Source organism: Papaver somniferum, chromosome 5 (assembly GCF_003573695.1).
Source record: "Papaver somniferum cultivar HN1 chromosome 5, ASM357369v1, whole genome shotgun sequence".
In the NCBI taxonomy this organism is placed as follows: domain Eukaryota; kingdom Viridiplantae; phylum Streptophyta; class Magnoliopsida; order Ranunculales; family Papaveraceae; genus Papaver; species Papaver somniferum.
The window spans coordinates 142,069,873-142,087,323 of NC_039362.1; the positions used below are offsets into that span (position 1 = coordinate 142,069,873).

A 17,451-nucleotide genomic window follows, 5' to 3' on the forward strand; every position below is an offset into this window, starting at 1 on the left:
CCAGAAGAAAGAAGCGTCAGGAAGATGATTTTATGTGTCGTGGTCATATCTTGAACGCCCTGGGAACTAGTGTTTACAATGCCCATCGAAGTATTTCGTCTGCAAAGGAATTATGGACTACGCTTGAAAACAAATACAAGATTTCTGAAGCAAGCAACAAGAAATTCCTGATTTGCAACTTCATGGATTTTAAAATGGTTGACAGTAAGTCAATTATTTCCTAGGTCAGTGAACTTTGACTCATTGTTAATCATCTTAAGGATGCTGGAATTGAACTTATTTCTACCTTTATTGTCGGAGTCATTATTTCTCGTCTTCCTCCTTCTTGGAATGGTTATAAGAAGAAACTTAAGCATGCTGAGACTGACTATGATTTAGAAGGTTTACAACGTCATCTTCGTATAGAAGAGGACTCTCGTAAACGAGAAATTAAGGATAGTCAGCAAACTGAGGATCATTCTAAGGTTAACAGTGTAGATTTTTCTAAGACACCAAATGCTTTGAAAACTAATAATGATACTCAGTTTAAGAAGCAACATCCCAACAAGAAGAGTAAGAAGAAGGGGCCTTGCTTCTTCTGTGATAAACCCGGCCATATTGCTCGTGACTGTCGTCTCAAAAACAAACAACAAGGACAGAAAAAGGAGGCAAATATGGTCGATGACAAACTTGTTATTGTAGTGCAAGCCGCCAACGCCGTTTCTAACAATGAGAGTGGATGGTGGTACGACAATGGTTCAACTGTCCATATCTGTAAAGACAGGCATCTTTACAAGACATATGAATCGGTTACTGGAGAAGGAAACGAAGTTGTCTCTGCAAACAACTTACACAACAAAGTGATTGGAAAAGGCACTATTGATCTCTCCTTTACTTCGGGAAAGACTGTTACTCTTACTAATGTATTACATGTCCCTAACATTGTGAAAAACCTTGTTTCTGGAGACCTCGTTATGAAGGCCGGATTCAAGACGACTTATGAGTCTAATAAGTTTGTATTTTCCAAAAATGGTGTATTTGTTGGAAAAGGATATGCTTGTAATGGGATGATTAAGCTTAATTTAATAAATAATGGTTCTGCTTATACTATTGACTCCGTTGATTCATGGCATGGTAGATTAGGACATGTGAATTATGGTTCCCTTAAAAACATGAGAAAATTAGGATTAATTTCTTATTGCAATTTTGATAATATCTCTAAGTGTGAAATATGTGTGCAAGAAAAAATACATAGAATTTCCTTTAAGTCTGTAGTTAGAAATTCTTCCTTGCTTGAATTAGTACATAGTGATGTTGGTGATTTAAAAAATCATGTGACTCGTGGTGGAAACAAATACTATGTTACTTTTATTGATGATTGCACTAGATATGCTTATACTTACTTGATGAAATCTAAGGATGAAGTCTTTGATATGTTCAAAATATACAAAACAGAAGTAGAGACACAATTAGGACAGAAAATTAAAATTTTACGTTCTGATCGTGGTGGTGAGTATTTTCCTAATGAATTTAAATTGTTTTGTCAAGAGCATGGTTTAATTCATCAATTTACTGCACCTTATACACCTCAACAAAATGGTATTGCGGAAAGGAAAAATAGAATGTTGGTTGAGATGGTTAATGCTATGCTTATTAGTTCTAATTTTCCTAATTCCTTGTGGGGTGAAGCTATGTTATCTGCATGTTATATTTTGAATAGAATTCCTTTGAAAAAGAAGAATGTTTCTCCCTATGAATTGTGGTTTAATAGGAAACCAAATTTGAGAAGACTTAAAGTTTGGGGTTGCTTAGCATATGTTAGGAAGCCTGATCCTAAAAGACCTAAGTTAGGAAATAGGGCGTATAAATGTGCTTTTGTAGGTTATTCATTTAACAATATTACTTACAGATTTTTAATCCTTGACACTTTTGAGATTATAGAATCTGTAGATGTGGAATTTTTTGAGAACTTGAATAGGAATAGTTCCCAAATGCAACCCATAGAAAACTCATTGTTACCCAGTCTAGAATATATAGAGACTAATAACAATGATGAACATTCTGCTCCTAACATAGAAGATATTTCTGAAAGTATATAAGATATCGAACCTAGAAGAAGTAAGAGAGCAAGGAAAGCGAAAAGCTTTGGTAAGAATGAAATTCTTAGTATGACTAGATATGTAATGCATGTTGATGATGACCCTAAAACTTATGCTGAGGCAATGAGTTCCAGAGATGCTATTTTCTGGAAAGAGTCTATCAATGATGAAAAACATTCACTTTTGTCTAATGGTACTTGGATATATTGTGATTTACCTCCTGGCGTAAAGCCTATAGGATGTAAATGGGTATTCAAGAGAAAAATGAATGCAGACGGTTCCATTGATAAGTTCAAAGCCAGACTGGTTGCTAAGGGTTATAAACAACGACATGGAATTGACTATTTTGATACATATGCTCTTGTTGCTCGCATCTCATCTATTCATTGTTTAATTGCACTTGCCTCTACACATAAGTTAATTATACATCAAATGGATGTCAAAACCGCCTTTCTAAATGGTGATTTAGAAGAAGAGATATATATGGAACAACCCGAAGGTTTCATATTGCCAGGCCAAGAAAAGAAGGTTTGCAAGTTGGTAAAATCTCTTTATGGATTGAAGCAAGATCTCATGCAATGGCATGAGAAGTTTGACAAAGTAGCTTTGTCGCATGGTTTTGTTGTAAATGATGCTGATAAATGTATCTATAGTAAGCATGATAGTTCTGGATGTGTGATTCTCTGTTTGTACGTTGATGATATGCTTATTTTTGGATCTGACATATCTCGTGTGGAAGAAACAAAGAAGTTTCTTAACTCTAACTTTGATATGAAGGACTTAGGGGAGGCTGATATGATCTTGGGAATCAAAATCCTAAGAAAGGGAGATGAGTTGGTTTTAACCCAATCTCATTACATTGAGAAATTTCTCAAGAAGTATGGTTATTTTGATGACAAACCAGCCCCTACTCCTTTAGAACCTACTATAAAGTTAATGAAGAACACTGGGCGTACTCATGCACCACTTGAGTATTCTAGTATTATTGGAAGTCTTATGTATGCTATGCATTGCACAAGACCGGACATATCTCATGCCGTGGGATTGTTATGTCATTTCTCAAGTAACCTAGGAGTTGAACACTGGAAAGCAGTTTCAAAAGTTTTGGCTTACTTGAAAGGAACCATTGACTATGGTTTGCATTATAACAACTATCCCGCTGTATTAGAAGGATACAGTGATGCTACCTGGAACAATGTAGAATCCAAATCCAAGTCGACTGGTGGATGGATATTTACATTAGGAGGTGATGTTGTGTCTTGGAGTTCCAAGAAGCAGACCTGTATTTCTAATTCAACAATGTTGTCAGAATTGATAGCGTTAACCGATGCATGTAAGGAGGCGGAATGGCTTAGAAACTTACTTGTTGAAATCCCATTTTGGAAGAAGCCATGTCCAGCGGTCTTGATTAATTGTGATAATCAAGCAACTATTTATAATGTCTCTAACAAGACTTATAATGGAAAGTCAAGACACGCAAGTCTTAGACATTAAATGGTAAGACAATTACTCAAAAGAGGAGTAGTTGCAGTAAACTATATTGAAACAAGTAAGAACTTGGCAGAACCATTTACAAAAAGTCTACCAAAGGCAGTGGTTTCAATAAAGTGTAATGAAATGGGACTAAGGTCTGTGAATGAAGTTTGATCGCCCATAGCAGAAACCCAACCTATGTTTTGGAAAGGATAAACAAGGTTCAATATGGTACCAACAAGTTATGAAGGTGATTATGGAGCACTAATACAAAACTTCCCATTTCTAATTAATGCTGGTTTTCTGCAAGAAAACAGGATGGATGAAAATCCTTAATAAATCTAACTTTTATCACAAGGTGTCTCGCAGAAATACCTTCGAGACTTACCTATATGAGTATGGAAATCAGGTCGTTTCCTAAGAGAAGAAGACCGTTCTCTAAAGAAGACTCATGAATCCAGGATTTAAGCACATGGCCATTAATGTGCGAGCTACAAAACACACTATTCTCAGAAATCAATATGTGTTGAAATTCCGGTTTTATCATTAGGGGTACTTGGTTCAAGACTAGTTTCACCACTGAACCTCGATAAGGCTTTAAATTTCTTACACTAAGTGAAGGTTCAAATCCAAAAGATACCTATCATTTATGTATTGGTTTCAACCATGATGCTTATTTCCCAAACTAAGCGTGAACTACGTTGGCTTGATCCCACTCGGGTACGTAGGCAGTCACTTTAGTGATGCAGCCACTCTGATTTTTTTTTTTTACTTTGTGTTTTGTGTTTTTCTCATTTTTGAAGATAGGAGGAGAATGTTGGATATTTTCAAGGTTTGACGCTACGCAGAGTTATACGGTGATCGACCTGACCGGTCAGGTCGTGGGGGTCTAGTGGGCAACGCCCCCTAGACGAGTCCGAGACAGCGTCTAGGGGAATTTTATTTTTCTGGTTTTACTTTGTAAAACCTAGAAGTTTCCATTCAAATTGAACATACGCGTCTCTTCCCATAAGCCACCATTAATGGCTTTTGGAAGCGTCTGTTGGTGATGAAACGACACTACCAACAGGCATGAATATCACTATAAGCAGCGAAGATGTTCTCCCATTCCAATACATCAAAAACAATTTGTTTTCTTCTTCTCTAAAAAGCATCATCAGAACCTTATACAGTGTGATTCTTGGTCGGGTCAAGGAAATACAATCCTTGAATTCGATTACGGTGTTAGGGCTTCATTGAATCCTGAAGACATAATTCGAGAGACCGTTTGTACTCGCCAAATTTACTGGGAAAGGTCAAATTATTGTCTAAAAGAATCGAAAGAGCCTTGAAGTCAGGAGTACACCATTTTCTGTTTCTGTTTTCATCCTCTTGTTTAACCCAAAATTTCCAACATACTTTTCATTCATAATTTTTATCACCAAACAATGGCTGTTTCTCTTCTTTCCGAGCAAAACAAAACCGCAAACCAGAGTAATTTTTATGTAAATTGCTTCCTGTCACAAATTATCTTTCGTACGTCCACTGGTGTCGCTCAAGGGAACTCATTCCTGACCAAAATACATTTCTTAGATTTTGTAGAGGCCAGAGGGGCCTAGCAGGAAGCTAGAAGTAGCTTATCTATTGACCTGCACATGAAGCTAAAACATCAGACTACTACTAACTTAGGCATGAGCAAACTTAACTAAACACATCACTTGATCCACTCACTATCAAGCCAATTATTAAATGCTGAAATCATCACTTAACGATAACTAAATGCCACTCTATCAAGCTTTAATCTCATGCTCTGTAATTAGTGCTCCAAATAAACTGGACTTTCATTACCATTCCCATGGACTCGACTCAATGTTAAATTTATTTTTTTCATGGGGGAGTTCCCATCACGCGTCGCCCTTGCGTTGCAATACTGCAAAGGCCTGGCGCACCCCCACCAAAACTAAGAAAAACATTTGCATTTTGGATACCAGTATAATATTTGCCCAGCATCGTTGTTCTTTCAAAACATAAAACTGTTTGGAACGTGGTTTCTCAGGCAATTCTGTAAAATAAAATTAATATTTGCAATAACAGAAATATCCAATGTTTGCGAGGTCACATAAGAAAGTAATACGAAGCATCAAGGTGCCTTCAGTTTTTTCATCAGTTCACAGTCCATGGTTTTATCATATCAATTTCTACATCTTATTGAGATTATCGGTCGACCCATCTGTGTAGTACATCCAGTTTCTGAAATCTCAAGAGGTTCAGATGTCTGAATCGATGAACAAAGTATAATGTCACCCATTTCAGTGGCAACAAAGTATTTTACTTGCATTGAAAACACTTTTCGCCTCTTCAAAAACTAAACACAAATACTGCAGAGAACAAAACACTATAACACTGACCTAAACAACTCCAATAAACAAACCTCTTGTCTGAAAGAATGAGTTCATGGTTTCCAGCAAATGTATAGACCTGCCTTCGAAATTTCTTTAAGCAATTTGATGATAAAACTTAGCTTGAGTTCATAAACAAACCTCTTGTCTGGAAAAATGTTGCATTAGCAAGTCTTCTGAGTATTCAAAGTTCAAAAGTACTTCTACCGCAACATCCTGCTTGATGGAATACTTTCCCTTTTAACAGAAGTTGGAAAAAGAACAAGCATACCTTTATCGGCCTTTTGGCTAAGATCAAGTGTAGTATCACTTCATATTAAGTTAGATTGTTCTGTGAATTGGCATATCAAAGCATTTCTTTCTTGTGCTTCTAATTAGGCATCGGCAAAGGCTGAAGGAGATGATGGTGCAGCAGCAGCAACCACCAGAGCAGCAGGTTCCGAAGACTCATTTTGTTGTTTGAGTGCTTCAATTTGTTTTTTCTACCAGCCTTGAATCTGTCACTTAACATGTTTCTCAGATCCGTCTTTACATCATAGACTATATATCCATTACTTGTCCTGATCAATCACAAAAACAAACAGACAGTGCACTCCAATCAGATTAAGGATCTTAAACCCTAATTAATGAATAAAAATAAGAAATGAAGTAAAAATTAAAAACCTGATTCTATCCGGAAACTCCTGAGCCTTTCTACTCTTGTTACTCTTTCTTACTCGTTTTGTACTTGACTTCCCCTGATCTACATGTTTTGATTTGTCAGGGTTCGGAGGTGGTAACTCAGCACGAACAGCGCCCATCTTGAAGATACTGTCGTCAACCGGAACATGATCTTTAACTTCATTCAGACTCGCAGCACCAGGATCTGCTTCTGAGATATCATCTTTAGCTGAAATGTTCCTTGCCAGATTGTTCATTTTGAAGGAATTATAATTTTTGAGCACGACTTGATGCAAACAGACACCTAGCAGGAAGAAATACACTACTTCTCCAAATGCTTGTATCACTATTCACTTACCATCATTACGAAGACGTAAATGATATATTACAACAAGTATCTTGTATACACCAAAATGTAACTTGACACATGGACGGAGATTACGAGCCGAAGCCGGACACAATGATACAACCGCGCACGCGGAATCAGTTATGAGTCTGCTTAGAAACTAAGCTAAGGATAGTTTAGTAAAATACTTGTAACCACTCACCCTATATAAAAAAACGTTATTAGGGTAAAAAAGGGGATCGGACCAGCCTCCTTCCTTGACGACTTTTCTCAGAAAACTCCATCTCTGATGGAGCTTCATCACCTTTGTAATGAAATCAATACTTAATAAAACTCACACGATCATTATCCCGTGGATGTAGGCAATGCCGAACCACGTAAATCACTTGAGTCGATGTCTTCTTACTCTTATTGCAGCTTATATTTTGCTTATGATTCTTGTTTTCATTCAATTTGTTTACTGTTTTGTTATTTCAATCAATTGGTTGTGGAAGCAAACTATTTGTGTTCACATATCTCTTACATCCAATCACCATTACCAACTTATCTCTTCACTTAGGCACATGTAATATGTTGCACAGCAAAAAAAAAAAAAAAAAAAGGACTACATATTTCTAGACCAAAAGGCGGCAAGGTCGTACATACGTTGGCTTTTGAATAAAATTATGTCTCACCGCAGCATAACTTTCAACTTTTCAGGCACTTCCTCGGAAGTTGGGCAACATTTTGGGTTCAGGGTTCATAGTCGAACAAGAGAACTAAAGCTTATGACAGTGCGTTATACAGTTCCATTTCCAGCACTCGTTGTGTGAATCTCAGTTGAACTGAAGAATAATTAGACCCACACGGAGTAGGAAGCACCACTCTACTCAGAATGCTGTGTATAAAAGTAACACTTCACTCTCCCAAATGATCCACGCAGCCGTGCGGCAAGCACAAAGCGAACTATTCTTTCGCCTTTTACTAAAGAATACCGTGTGCTTGCCGTTTATAAGCGGCATACGCCTATTTTTGGAGGGTTTCTTATTTTTCTTAAGAGGAACCCAACAATTTTTAAACCCAAAGTTTTCTTATTTTCTTAAGAGGAACCCAACAATTTTTAAACCCAAAGTTTTCATTTCAATGGCTTTGCAGAATGAGATTTTTCTCCATCAAAAGCACTTCAAGCTGCTTAGCTTAATTAATCTGAATGGATAACAGCAAGCCTACGGTTCTGTTCAGATTTTCATCTTGTTTTACAGGCTGTAGATAATTGCTTCCTTGTTCCTTTCACACACTATGTACAACAATGATATCAATTTCACTCCGAAAGAAAAAAAATCTATCAGAGACGAGGAACAAAAGCTTATTTGAACCAGTTCATACTTCACACACTAGGAGCTGGTCGTATCTCCTTGCTGCAAATTGACTAAGAGTGTGAGACCACATTGCAAGAATTGTCTAGGTTGGGTTAATCACATGATTCCGTGCCAGAAGAATTGATAGCCCATGCTAAAGGGTACTACTATTCTCATCTGATAATACAATCTGGCATTGTTGACTTGGAAAAAATTTGGGTAGGCTAAGGTGTTTGGGGTACAAGAATCAAAAATTGGTTCTTCACGTTGCTTTCAAGTTAATCTGCCAGTATGCGCCACTAGTTCCTAGAACATTGAAGTACTTGACTGCAGTTAGTTAATGTCAGATTATTATTGACAACAACTTTGATGCAAACAAGCATTTTACTGCAGTTGTTTAAACAAATTACTAACACAGGAGTTGATGACTAAAATGAGTCATTTGTTGTCAATACTACTTCAAAGTTCAAACACCTATCATTTGCAAATGGGGAAATTAGGGGGAGATCCAAAAAAAATAATATTCTCGTTCTCAGGCCCACAATTAATTTTGTATACCGTGACACCCATAATTATATGAAATTATTATATGAATCAATACATAACTGGTTATGCATACTATCTTTTCAGGCATAACTCGTTATGCATACTATCTTTTTCAGGGGTATAATTGGCAGCGCAATCTGGACATAACATATCTAAAAATCCGCGCCTTAGAATTTTATAAATTTTATATCGTTGGAATTTTTTTTAAAAGAGCTACGCAACGAGTACAAAAAAGAATATCAAATTTTTGTTTTTAACGAAAAAACCGGAGGTGATCCTCATTTTAGGGAAATTTTTTGAAAACTTGATACTTAACCATTATGCAGTCACAAAAAACGATGCATAACACATTCTGCAGACGCATAACGAATTATGCAACCATTTTTTCGACTGCATAACAAGTTATGTATCTGCATAACAAAGTTATGCATCTATAACAAGTTATGTAACCATTGTTTTGGTTGATTTTATCCGTACATATAAAAAATTGATGCATAATGCAGTATGCATCCATATTTACGGATGCATATCAGGTTATGCATCTATTTTCTCGATGCATAATGTATTATGTAGCCATATTTTCGGACGCATAACAGGTTATGCAGGTTTTCTGGACTGCATAACAAGTTATGCAACAAATTTTGTAGATGCATAACAGGTTATGCATCCATTTTCACGAATGCATAACATGTTATGCAGACAGTTTCTCGACTGAATGACATGTTATGCAGTCATAACCACATCATCATCTTCTTTCATGTTTCATTAACTCCCAATTATTTTCTCTAAAGCTTTAGCCATATTTCCTCTAAAGCTTCAATTATTTTTCTCCAAGAAACTATGCTTGAAAAAATTACAAAAAAAAAACGTGGTTGAAATTAGTGATTCAAACAACTTTGGCTGGGTTGCTTTAAATTCAATTGGAAGGTCCGGTGGCATATTAATACTATGGAATTTGGATATGTTTGAAGTGGTTTCAGCTTTTGAAGGTACATTTTCACTAGCTGTTGAAGGATTTTTCAAAGATGATGGATTTTTATGCTACCTCACAAATGTTTATGGACCTAATCGTTACACCGATAGAGATGATTACTGCGAAGAACTGTGAGCAGTCAGGGGAATGTGGCCTGCGATTCCATGGGCATTAGGTGGAGATTTTAATGTGGTGATACGGGGGGCATGTTGGTCCCGTTACTCACTACTTAATTTCACCATGATCAAAAATAACAAAATGATTAACAAAAAAAAGGGAAGATACAACTACGGTCATGTTAGAATCTGTTCTTAGTAGAAAGAATGAGGTACATATGCTCCCAATATATCGTTTAAAAGCTCATACATATGGAGGACTGTTCTTCCACAAGACCATGAAGTAGTAAGTCTTCAAGTTCATAAAAATAATTAATGAGTTAATGATTGATGCATGCCTGGAGCTCGAGCTCTCCTTGTTCATTGGGATCAGTTGCAGAGTAATGGAGTATTGAAGAACCCACTAAATAGGGTAGTTACCAATACAGATCAGGAGAGAATTTCTTTGGGTATGTTTTATATACCAAATGTCAATAAAGAAATTGAAACTGTTGTTGCATTAATCAGCGAGAGTAATTGAACATGTCCAGAATTCAACAAATTTGAAATTAATCGATTATCATAAAGAATCGGATTTGTGCCCATCATAATCGAACATTCAATCACCTCGCAAAATCTTTTTCCTCGTTCATTCTATTCTCCGATCTCACCTAATCTTCCTATCGTCTTTCTCTACTCCGGTCTTTATTTTGGATCTGAATGAAACGAAGAAAGGAAAATAAATCTCCGAAGAAATATAATTTTCCAAAATATGGGTCTTGCTATAATTATTTCCCCATATACGGATGCGCCCATGAGTTTTGTGGGCGTCGGTTTCATAGTAGAGAAATGTGTAAGAATGAGTCTCCATGTAATTTTCACTTTGCAAATCCCATTGCAGGAGAACCTTGGATTTAACAATTTTTAACCACTACGTTTATTCAATTAAAATGATAGCATTTCCCTTCATCCAAATCTGTGCGTTTGAGAGAGAAATTATAAGAAACCCATTTCAGGATTATCAGATATTAAACCCTTAATCAGTGCCGTAACATAGTGACAGAACTAGTCCAATATCCCACGGTACCATGGTTGGTGCCCACTACTTTGCGAGCTGATCACACAGCTTTGCAGAGCAAAAAAGCAACAAAACAATGCACCAGCCGGGAATCGAACCCGGGTCTGTACCGTGGCAGGGTACTATTCTACCACTAGACCACTGGTGCTGAATGTTGAAACTACGAAGTTTTTCTATTTTCTCTTTGTAGAGACAAAACCAACTTATGTTTCATCTAAGAAAAACACATTGGTCCACACTGCTTGTGTTCTCTCAATAGACAAGAAACGAGCGAGTATAAGTAAATGAGACGTGGGAAAGGAAAAACATACTTACCTTGACGGGTCCATGGATGATCAAGAAGGTCCATGGCCTAGGTTAGCGATCTCCATCGCACATTACGGAGGGGTGCTCGCCTAAGATCTCCCCCTCTCCTATGTCCGCGCGGCCCCTGCCTATTCTAAACCAAATCTCATCTTTCCGTCATGGTCTATGGGGTGCATTGCATTATGCTTCTTTTTTTTTTGAGCTGGCCGTGTATAGTACAGAAACACTGTGTCTGGAATGTCCACAATTACAATTCCATACGCAGGCAAGCAATGACTTGCAATGCATTAGACGCAGCTCTAGTTGAGCTGGATAATATTGCTCCAATATCTGGAACATGTCTCCCAACTGCCGATCCATTATTTACAGAGTTGCATTCAACATTGATGGTGCAACTACTTGTTATCTTGTACCATTTGCACAATACATGAGAATGCTTGAAGGGGGCGGGCAGCAGGGGCGGAGGCAACTAACGGCAAGGGTAGGCAACTGCCTACCCTTGCCTCCCCAATTTCTCTTCTAGTAGTGTAAATTTTCGTCCCAAATAGCAATACATAAGCTTTTGCCTACCCCAAATAAAAGCCCATGTCCGATACTCCTACACAAAGCAAAAGGCAAAGACGAAAAAAAAATAAAAATAAATCACACCACCTATTCTATCTATTTCCTTCTCTCCAGTCTCCATTCTCTCTTTGCTTCTGCCATGAACTAATCAACAAAATCGTACTAAATCTTTTATTCTGCCATCAGTGCCATGGATTAAACTTTGTAGAATCTAAAGATGATGTAGGACATCTACCTGTTTTCAATTGATCAACCGTCCCAGTTGATCCAATTGCTCCGTATCAACAATGACAGTTGATCTCTTTTTGCTGTATCAACTTTCACAGTTGATTCTTTGCTTTTACTTTGTTTTTCTTGTGTTACAAGTCAGAACTTCTTCTTTTAGAGTTTCCTTTTTTTATTCTTTTAGAGTTTTACTATTTTTAGGTTCTTATCATGCCTATATAAACAGGCTTATTAAGTTCTTATAAGATACAATTATTATTATCAAGATTAATTAAAACTAACTCTTTCAGAGCTATCAATCTTTCTCTTCTCAACCCTAATTATTCTTCTAGTTTCTCAACCTTTTCTTCTCTTCTCAATACCAGCAATCTCCGTGTTGCTTTCTTCCTATCAGTTCTACACCAATTAGTATCATTCGACAGTAGATTATATTTTCATCTTTTCTACGATCCTGTTTTTCGCTTCCGCAAACCCTTTTATCTATTATACAAAAAATTATATGGCCAACACCGTTATTCAAGAAGCTTTCGATGCTGCTATCACCAAGCTTACCAATCTTATTACTACAAGTACTATTGCTAGTAATGACGGTATGGCTACAATTAATACAAATATTGCTTCGATTTCAGATAACCTAACAAAGCTGGAGAAAACTTGCTTTACTCAGTATAAAAATTCTGAAAAGAAGTTTGAAGATATACCCATAAAGTGCCTCTTTCCTTCAAATAGGTTTATGTTTATAGCAAGCTGGAGAAAACTTGCTAGAGAGTCTCTTTCCTTCAAATAGGTTTCAACAGCATCAACTGAAGTTGTTGCAATGGTAGGAAAAGCTAAGTGGGGAGGGACATACCCATAAAGTGCCTGAAATGGAGACATCTTCAGACTAGTATGAAAGCTTGAATTGTACCACCATTCTGCCAAAGCTAGCCATTGGCTCTATTTGCCAGGTTGATGTCCAGTTAAGTATCTCAAATGAGTTTCCAAGCAGCCATTCACCCTCTCAGTTTGGCCATCTGTTTGAGAGTGATATGCAGTGCTTAAATTAAGACTTGTACCCAAAGCTCTAAACAGATCCTGCCAAAAATTGCTGGTAAAGACATTGTCCCTGTCTGACACAGTGGATGATGGTAATCCATGCAATTTGAACATTTGAGAGAGAAATGCCTGAGAAACTAAGGATGTTGTGTATGGATGTTGAGGAACCAAGAAATGAGCATACTTGGTTAGCCTGTCAACAATGACAAGGATAACACTCTTCTTGTCGCTGACAGGGAGGCCTTCAATGAAATCCATTGTGATATGTTGCCATGGTTGATCAAGGACATGAAGGGGTTGGAGGAGACCTGAAGCATTGGTGGTGTCACTTTTGTTTCTTTGGCAGATATCACACTGAGAGACAAAAAACACTATGTCTTTGTGCATTCCTCTCCAATATAAATGGCTCCTTGCTCTCACAGAAGTTGCTTGAATGCCAGAATGCCCTCCAATAGCTGAAGCATGTAGAGAAGCTAAAAATGTTTGCCCTACATTGCCTCCAGTTCCAATGTAAAGTTTATGTTTATACCTTAAAACACCTTCCCTATAAGGGAAGTGTGGAACACTAAGAGGATTGAGAAGGAGTGAAGAAATGATATCTTGATCTTGAGAGTCATTTGCATAGGTAATTGTAACTTCAGCAACCCAAGTTGGTGTAGATAATGACAATGAATGACAAGAAGTAACATCTACTGGTCTTCTGGAGAGATCATCTGCAACAACATTGTCATCTCCCTTTTTATACTGAATATCATAGTCAAAACCAAGGAGTTTGATTAACCATTTCTGCTGGAATGAAGTGGTAAGTTTTTGCTCCATGAAGTATTTCAAACTTTGATGATCTGTCTTAATGGTGAATTTGTTTCCTTGCAAATGTTGTCTCCATCTTTGAATAGTCATGACTATAACAAGAGATTCCTTTTCATAAGTGGATAAAGCTGAAGCTCTTGGACCCAAGGGTTTGCTATAGTAAGCAATTGGTCTGCCTTCTTGTAGTAAGACCGCACCAATGCAAGAATCACTTGCATCACTTTCAACCACAAATTGTTTAGTGAAATCAGGAAGTGCTAATACATGGGTGTTGCTCATGGCAGTCTTTAGGTTCTCAAATGCAGTTGTGGCAGCAGGGTTCCAATTGAATGCATCTTTCTTAAAAAATTTGTGAGAGGCTTGCTGATGGAGCTATACCTTTGCAAAAATTTCCTGTAATAACCTGTAGGCCAAGGAACCCTCTAAGATCTTTAATAGACTTTGGAAGTGGCCAGTTCTTCATGCACTCAATCTTGGAAGGATCATCACTTACTCCTTCAGCTGTGATAATGTGACTCAAATAGTCAATGGAAGACTGCCCAAAGCTGCATTTAGACATCTTAGCAAAATAACTAGTGTTTTCTGAGTAAGGAGAAGACAATCTTGAGATGTTCCAAGTGTTCCTCCATGTTATGGATGTATATAAGGATATCATCAAAGAAAACTAAGACAAATTTTCTCAAGAATGGCTTGAAAATATCATTCATCAAAGATTGGAGTGTTACAGGTGCATTTGTAAGGCCAAATGGCATTACCTTAAACTCATAGTGACCTTGATGAGTTCTAAATGTTGTTTTGAAGATGTTTAAGTCATGGATTCTGATTTGGTGATAACCAGCCCTGAGATCAATCTTGGAGAAAACTACATAGCCACATAACTTATCTAACAGTTCATCCACAATTGGAATGGGAAATTTATCTTTAATGGTGATGTTGTTGAGTTTCATATAATCAACACAAAATATCCATGTGTTATCTTCTTCTTAACAAGAATGATGGGAGATGCAAAAGGGCCGTGACTTGGATGAATAATGCCAGAATGGAGCATTTCTTTCACAATATGTTCAACTGCATCTTTTTGAATATAAGGGCATTTGTAGGCTCTGAGGTTAACAGGTGCAGAATTAGGTTGGAGGGTGATTTTATGATCCAAACTTCTCTTTGGTGGTCGCTGTGTAAGTTCTTGAAATTCAGTTAGCAATGGTTGTAATATTGGGGGAGTGGTGGGTGTAGGGGTAGGAGAAATAGAAAATAATTGGCCCACCAGGCCATGAGAAGAAGTAGAAAAATATTTCTTAGCTGCTGAAGCACTCATTTGAAGTAATGTAGACTGAGGAGAAATACCTTGTAATGTAATCTGCTTCTTGTGATGTGTGAAAGAAATGCTGAGTTTAGTACAGTTGAAAAGAACATCACCTAAAGTCTTGAGCCAATATGCACCAAGGACAATGTCACACCCTCCTAGAGGTAAAATCCTTAAGTTGTCCACAAAGTGGTGACCCTGCATACTCCATTGAAAGTTTAAGCAAATGCCAGTGTTCACTGTTTTCTCTCCATTGGCTACAGTGACCATCATTGGTTTAGTTGGTTCAATGCAGCATTGCGAGGAATTTGCCAAGGCATTATCAATAAAACTTGGTGTGCTTCCAGAGTCAATGAGGATAGATACTTTCTGGTTGTGAAGAATACCAGGAATTCTAATAGTCTCACCAGGTGCATTGCCTGTGAGTGCATGAAGTGAAATTTCAACCTCTGAGTGAACTGGGGATTCTTGAACCTCTTCAAAGATATCTTCCTCATCCTCAGTGTCCTTAGTCTCAACAGTATCCATATGAAGCATATAGACTCACAATTATGACACAACCTTTGAGCTCTTCTTTTGTCCATAAGGGCACAAGACTTTGAAAAACAGTTCAAGCAATAACTTTGTACTTCTTTGTAAGATTCGCACAAGCTATGGCAGTGCTAATAGAAAAACACATCTGGTGCAGAAGTGCTTCATAAAGGTGCAAGCAACTTGATGTAATAAGAATTACTGCCTATTTTATTCAACATAAAAGATTGTTAAGGGCAAGTTTGAAGGCACTGTTGGAAAATTGACAGTAAAACAGGGTGAAGATTAGAATGTTGTAATAGGGTTCAAGGCTCTAATGAAAGATTCTTTTCGACAATTATTTGACCCTTTCCCAATTGAATTGGCGAGTACAAACATGTCAATGAATATCGCCTTTAGGATACTTGAAGCCCCACAACAGTGTTAGATTCAAAACTTGTACAACCTTGATCCAACCAAGAAAACACTGGTTTTGTTTCTGATGATGCTTGTAAGAAAGAAAACAGAGAGAGTTGAGATGTGTTTTTGAATGAAAACAAGTCTCCTATTTAAAGAGGAAATTACACCCTTTAGAGATGACTCTTCATCTCTACATGCATCTTTTCAGAGTGAACAGGCGCGTCTCTTCCTTCAATGCGTCCATTGGTGAAATGAGATTTCTGTTCAGTTTTCTAACTGACAATAGAAACCCTAAGGAACATCCTAAATGCCTACAATTAAAGGTTTTGTTGAAAATATCCAACATTCTCCCCTTATTTTCAAAAAACCAAAATAAGGAATAAAAAGTTTTAAAGCTGGAGTGGCTGTATCACCTAAGTGACTGCATATGTACCCGAGTGGGATCAAGCCAACGTAGTTCAAGCTAAGTTGAGAAAAAGCATCATCGTGGAAACCAATACATAAATGATAGGTACCTTTTGGGTTTGAACCTCCACTTAGTGTAAGATATTCAAAGCTTTATCGAGGTCCTACGGTGAATTTAATCTTGAACCAAGTACCCCCTATGATAAAGCCAGAACCTCCACAGATATTGATTTCAGGAAGTAGTATGTTCCGTAGCTCGCACATTAATGGCCCTGTGCCTTCTCCTGGATTCATGAGTCCTTTTCTGAGAACGGTCTTATTCTCATAGGAAACGACATGATTTCCAAATACTCATATAGGTAAGTCTCGAAGGTGTTTCTGCGAGACACCTTGTGATAAAAGTTAGACTTATTAAGGATTTTCATCCATCCCTAAGATCATGCAGGATCACTACACTAGAAGGACAATGGGAAATTTTAGTTTTAGTGTACCATAACCACTGCAATAAATTGTTAGTACCATATTGAACTTAGTTTATCTTTTTCAAAATATAACATAAGTTGGGTTTCCGTTATCGGTGATCAAACTTCTTTCACAGACTTGAGTCCCATCTCCTTACACTTTATTGAATGCACATCCTTTGGTAGACACTTTTTGAAAGGATCTGCCAAGTTCTTTTTCGATTCAATATAGTTTACTGCAACTACTCCCCTTTTGAGTAATTATCTGACAATCTGATGTCTAATACTAGCATGTCTTGACTTTCCATTATAAGTCTTGTTTGAGACCTTATAGATCGTAGCCTGATTGTCACAGTTAATCATAACAGAAGGATTTGGCTTCATCCATAATGGGATTTCTACTAGTAAATTTCTAAGCCATTCTGCCTCCTTACATGCATCTGTAAGT

General features: G+C 37.3%; 2 non-coding genes and 1 pseudogene across 2 annotated transcripts; 2 read left to right on the forward strand and 1 right to left on the reverse strand.

Annotated features, from left to right (window-relative positions):
• Nucleotides 1-7,855: 7,855 nt before the first annotated feature.
• Nucleotides 7,856-7,975, forward strand: LOC113284722. The gene has a single exon (XR_003328346.1). It is a non-coding gene; the product is annotated as a U5 spliceosomal RNA (small nuclear RNA).
• A 3,066-nt stretch (nucleotides 7,976-11,041) lies between these two features.
• TRNAG-GCC lies at nucleotides 11,042-11,112 on the reverse strand. The gene has a single exon. It is a non-coding gene; the product is annotated as a tRNA-Gly (tRNA).
• A 159-nt stretch (nucleotides 11,113-11,271) lies between these two features.
• Nucleotides 11,272-11,465, forward strand: LOC113285085 (annotated as a pseudogene).
• The last annotated feature ends 5,986 nt before the right edge of the window (nucleotides 11,466-17,451 follow it).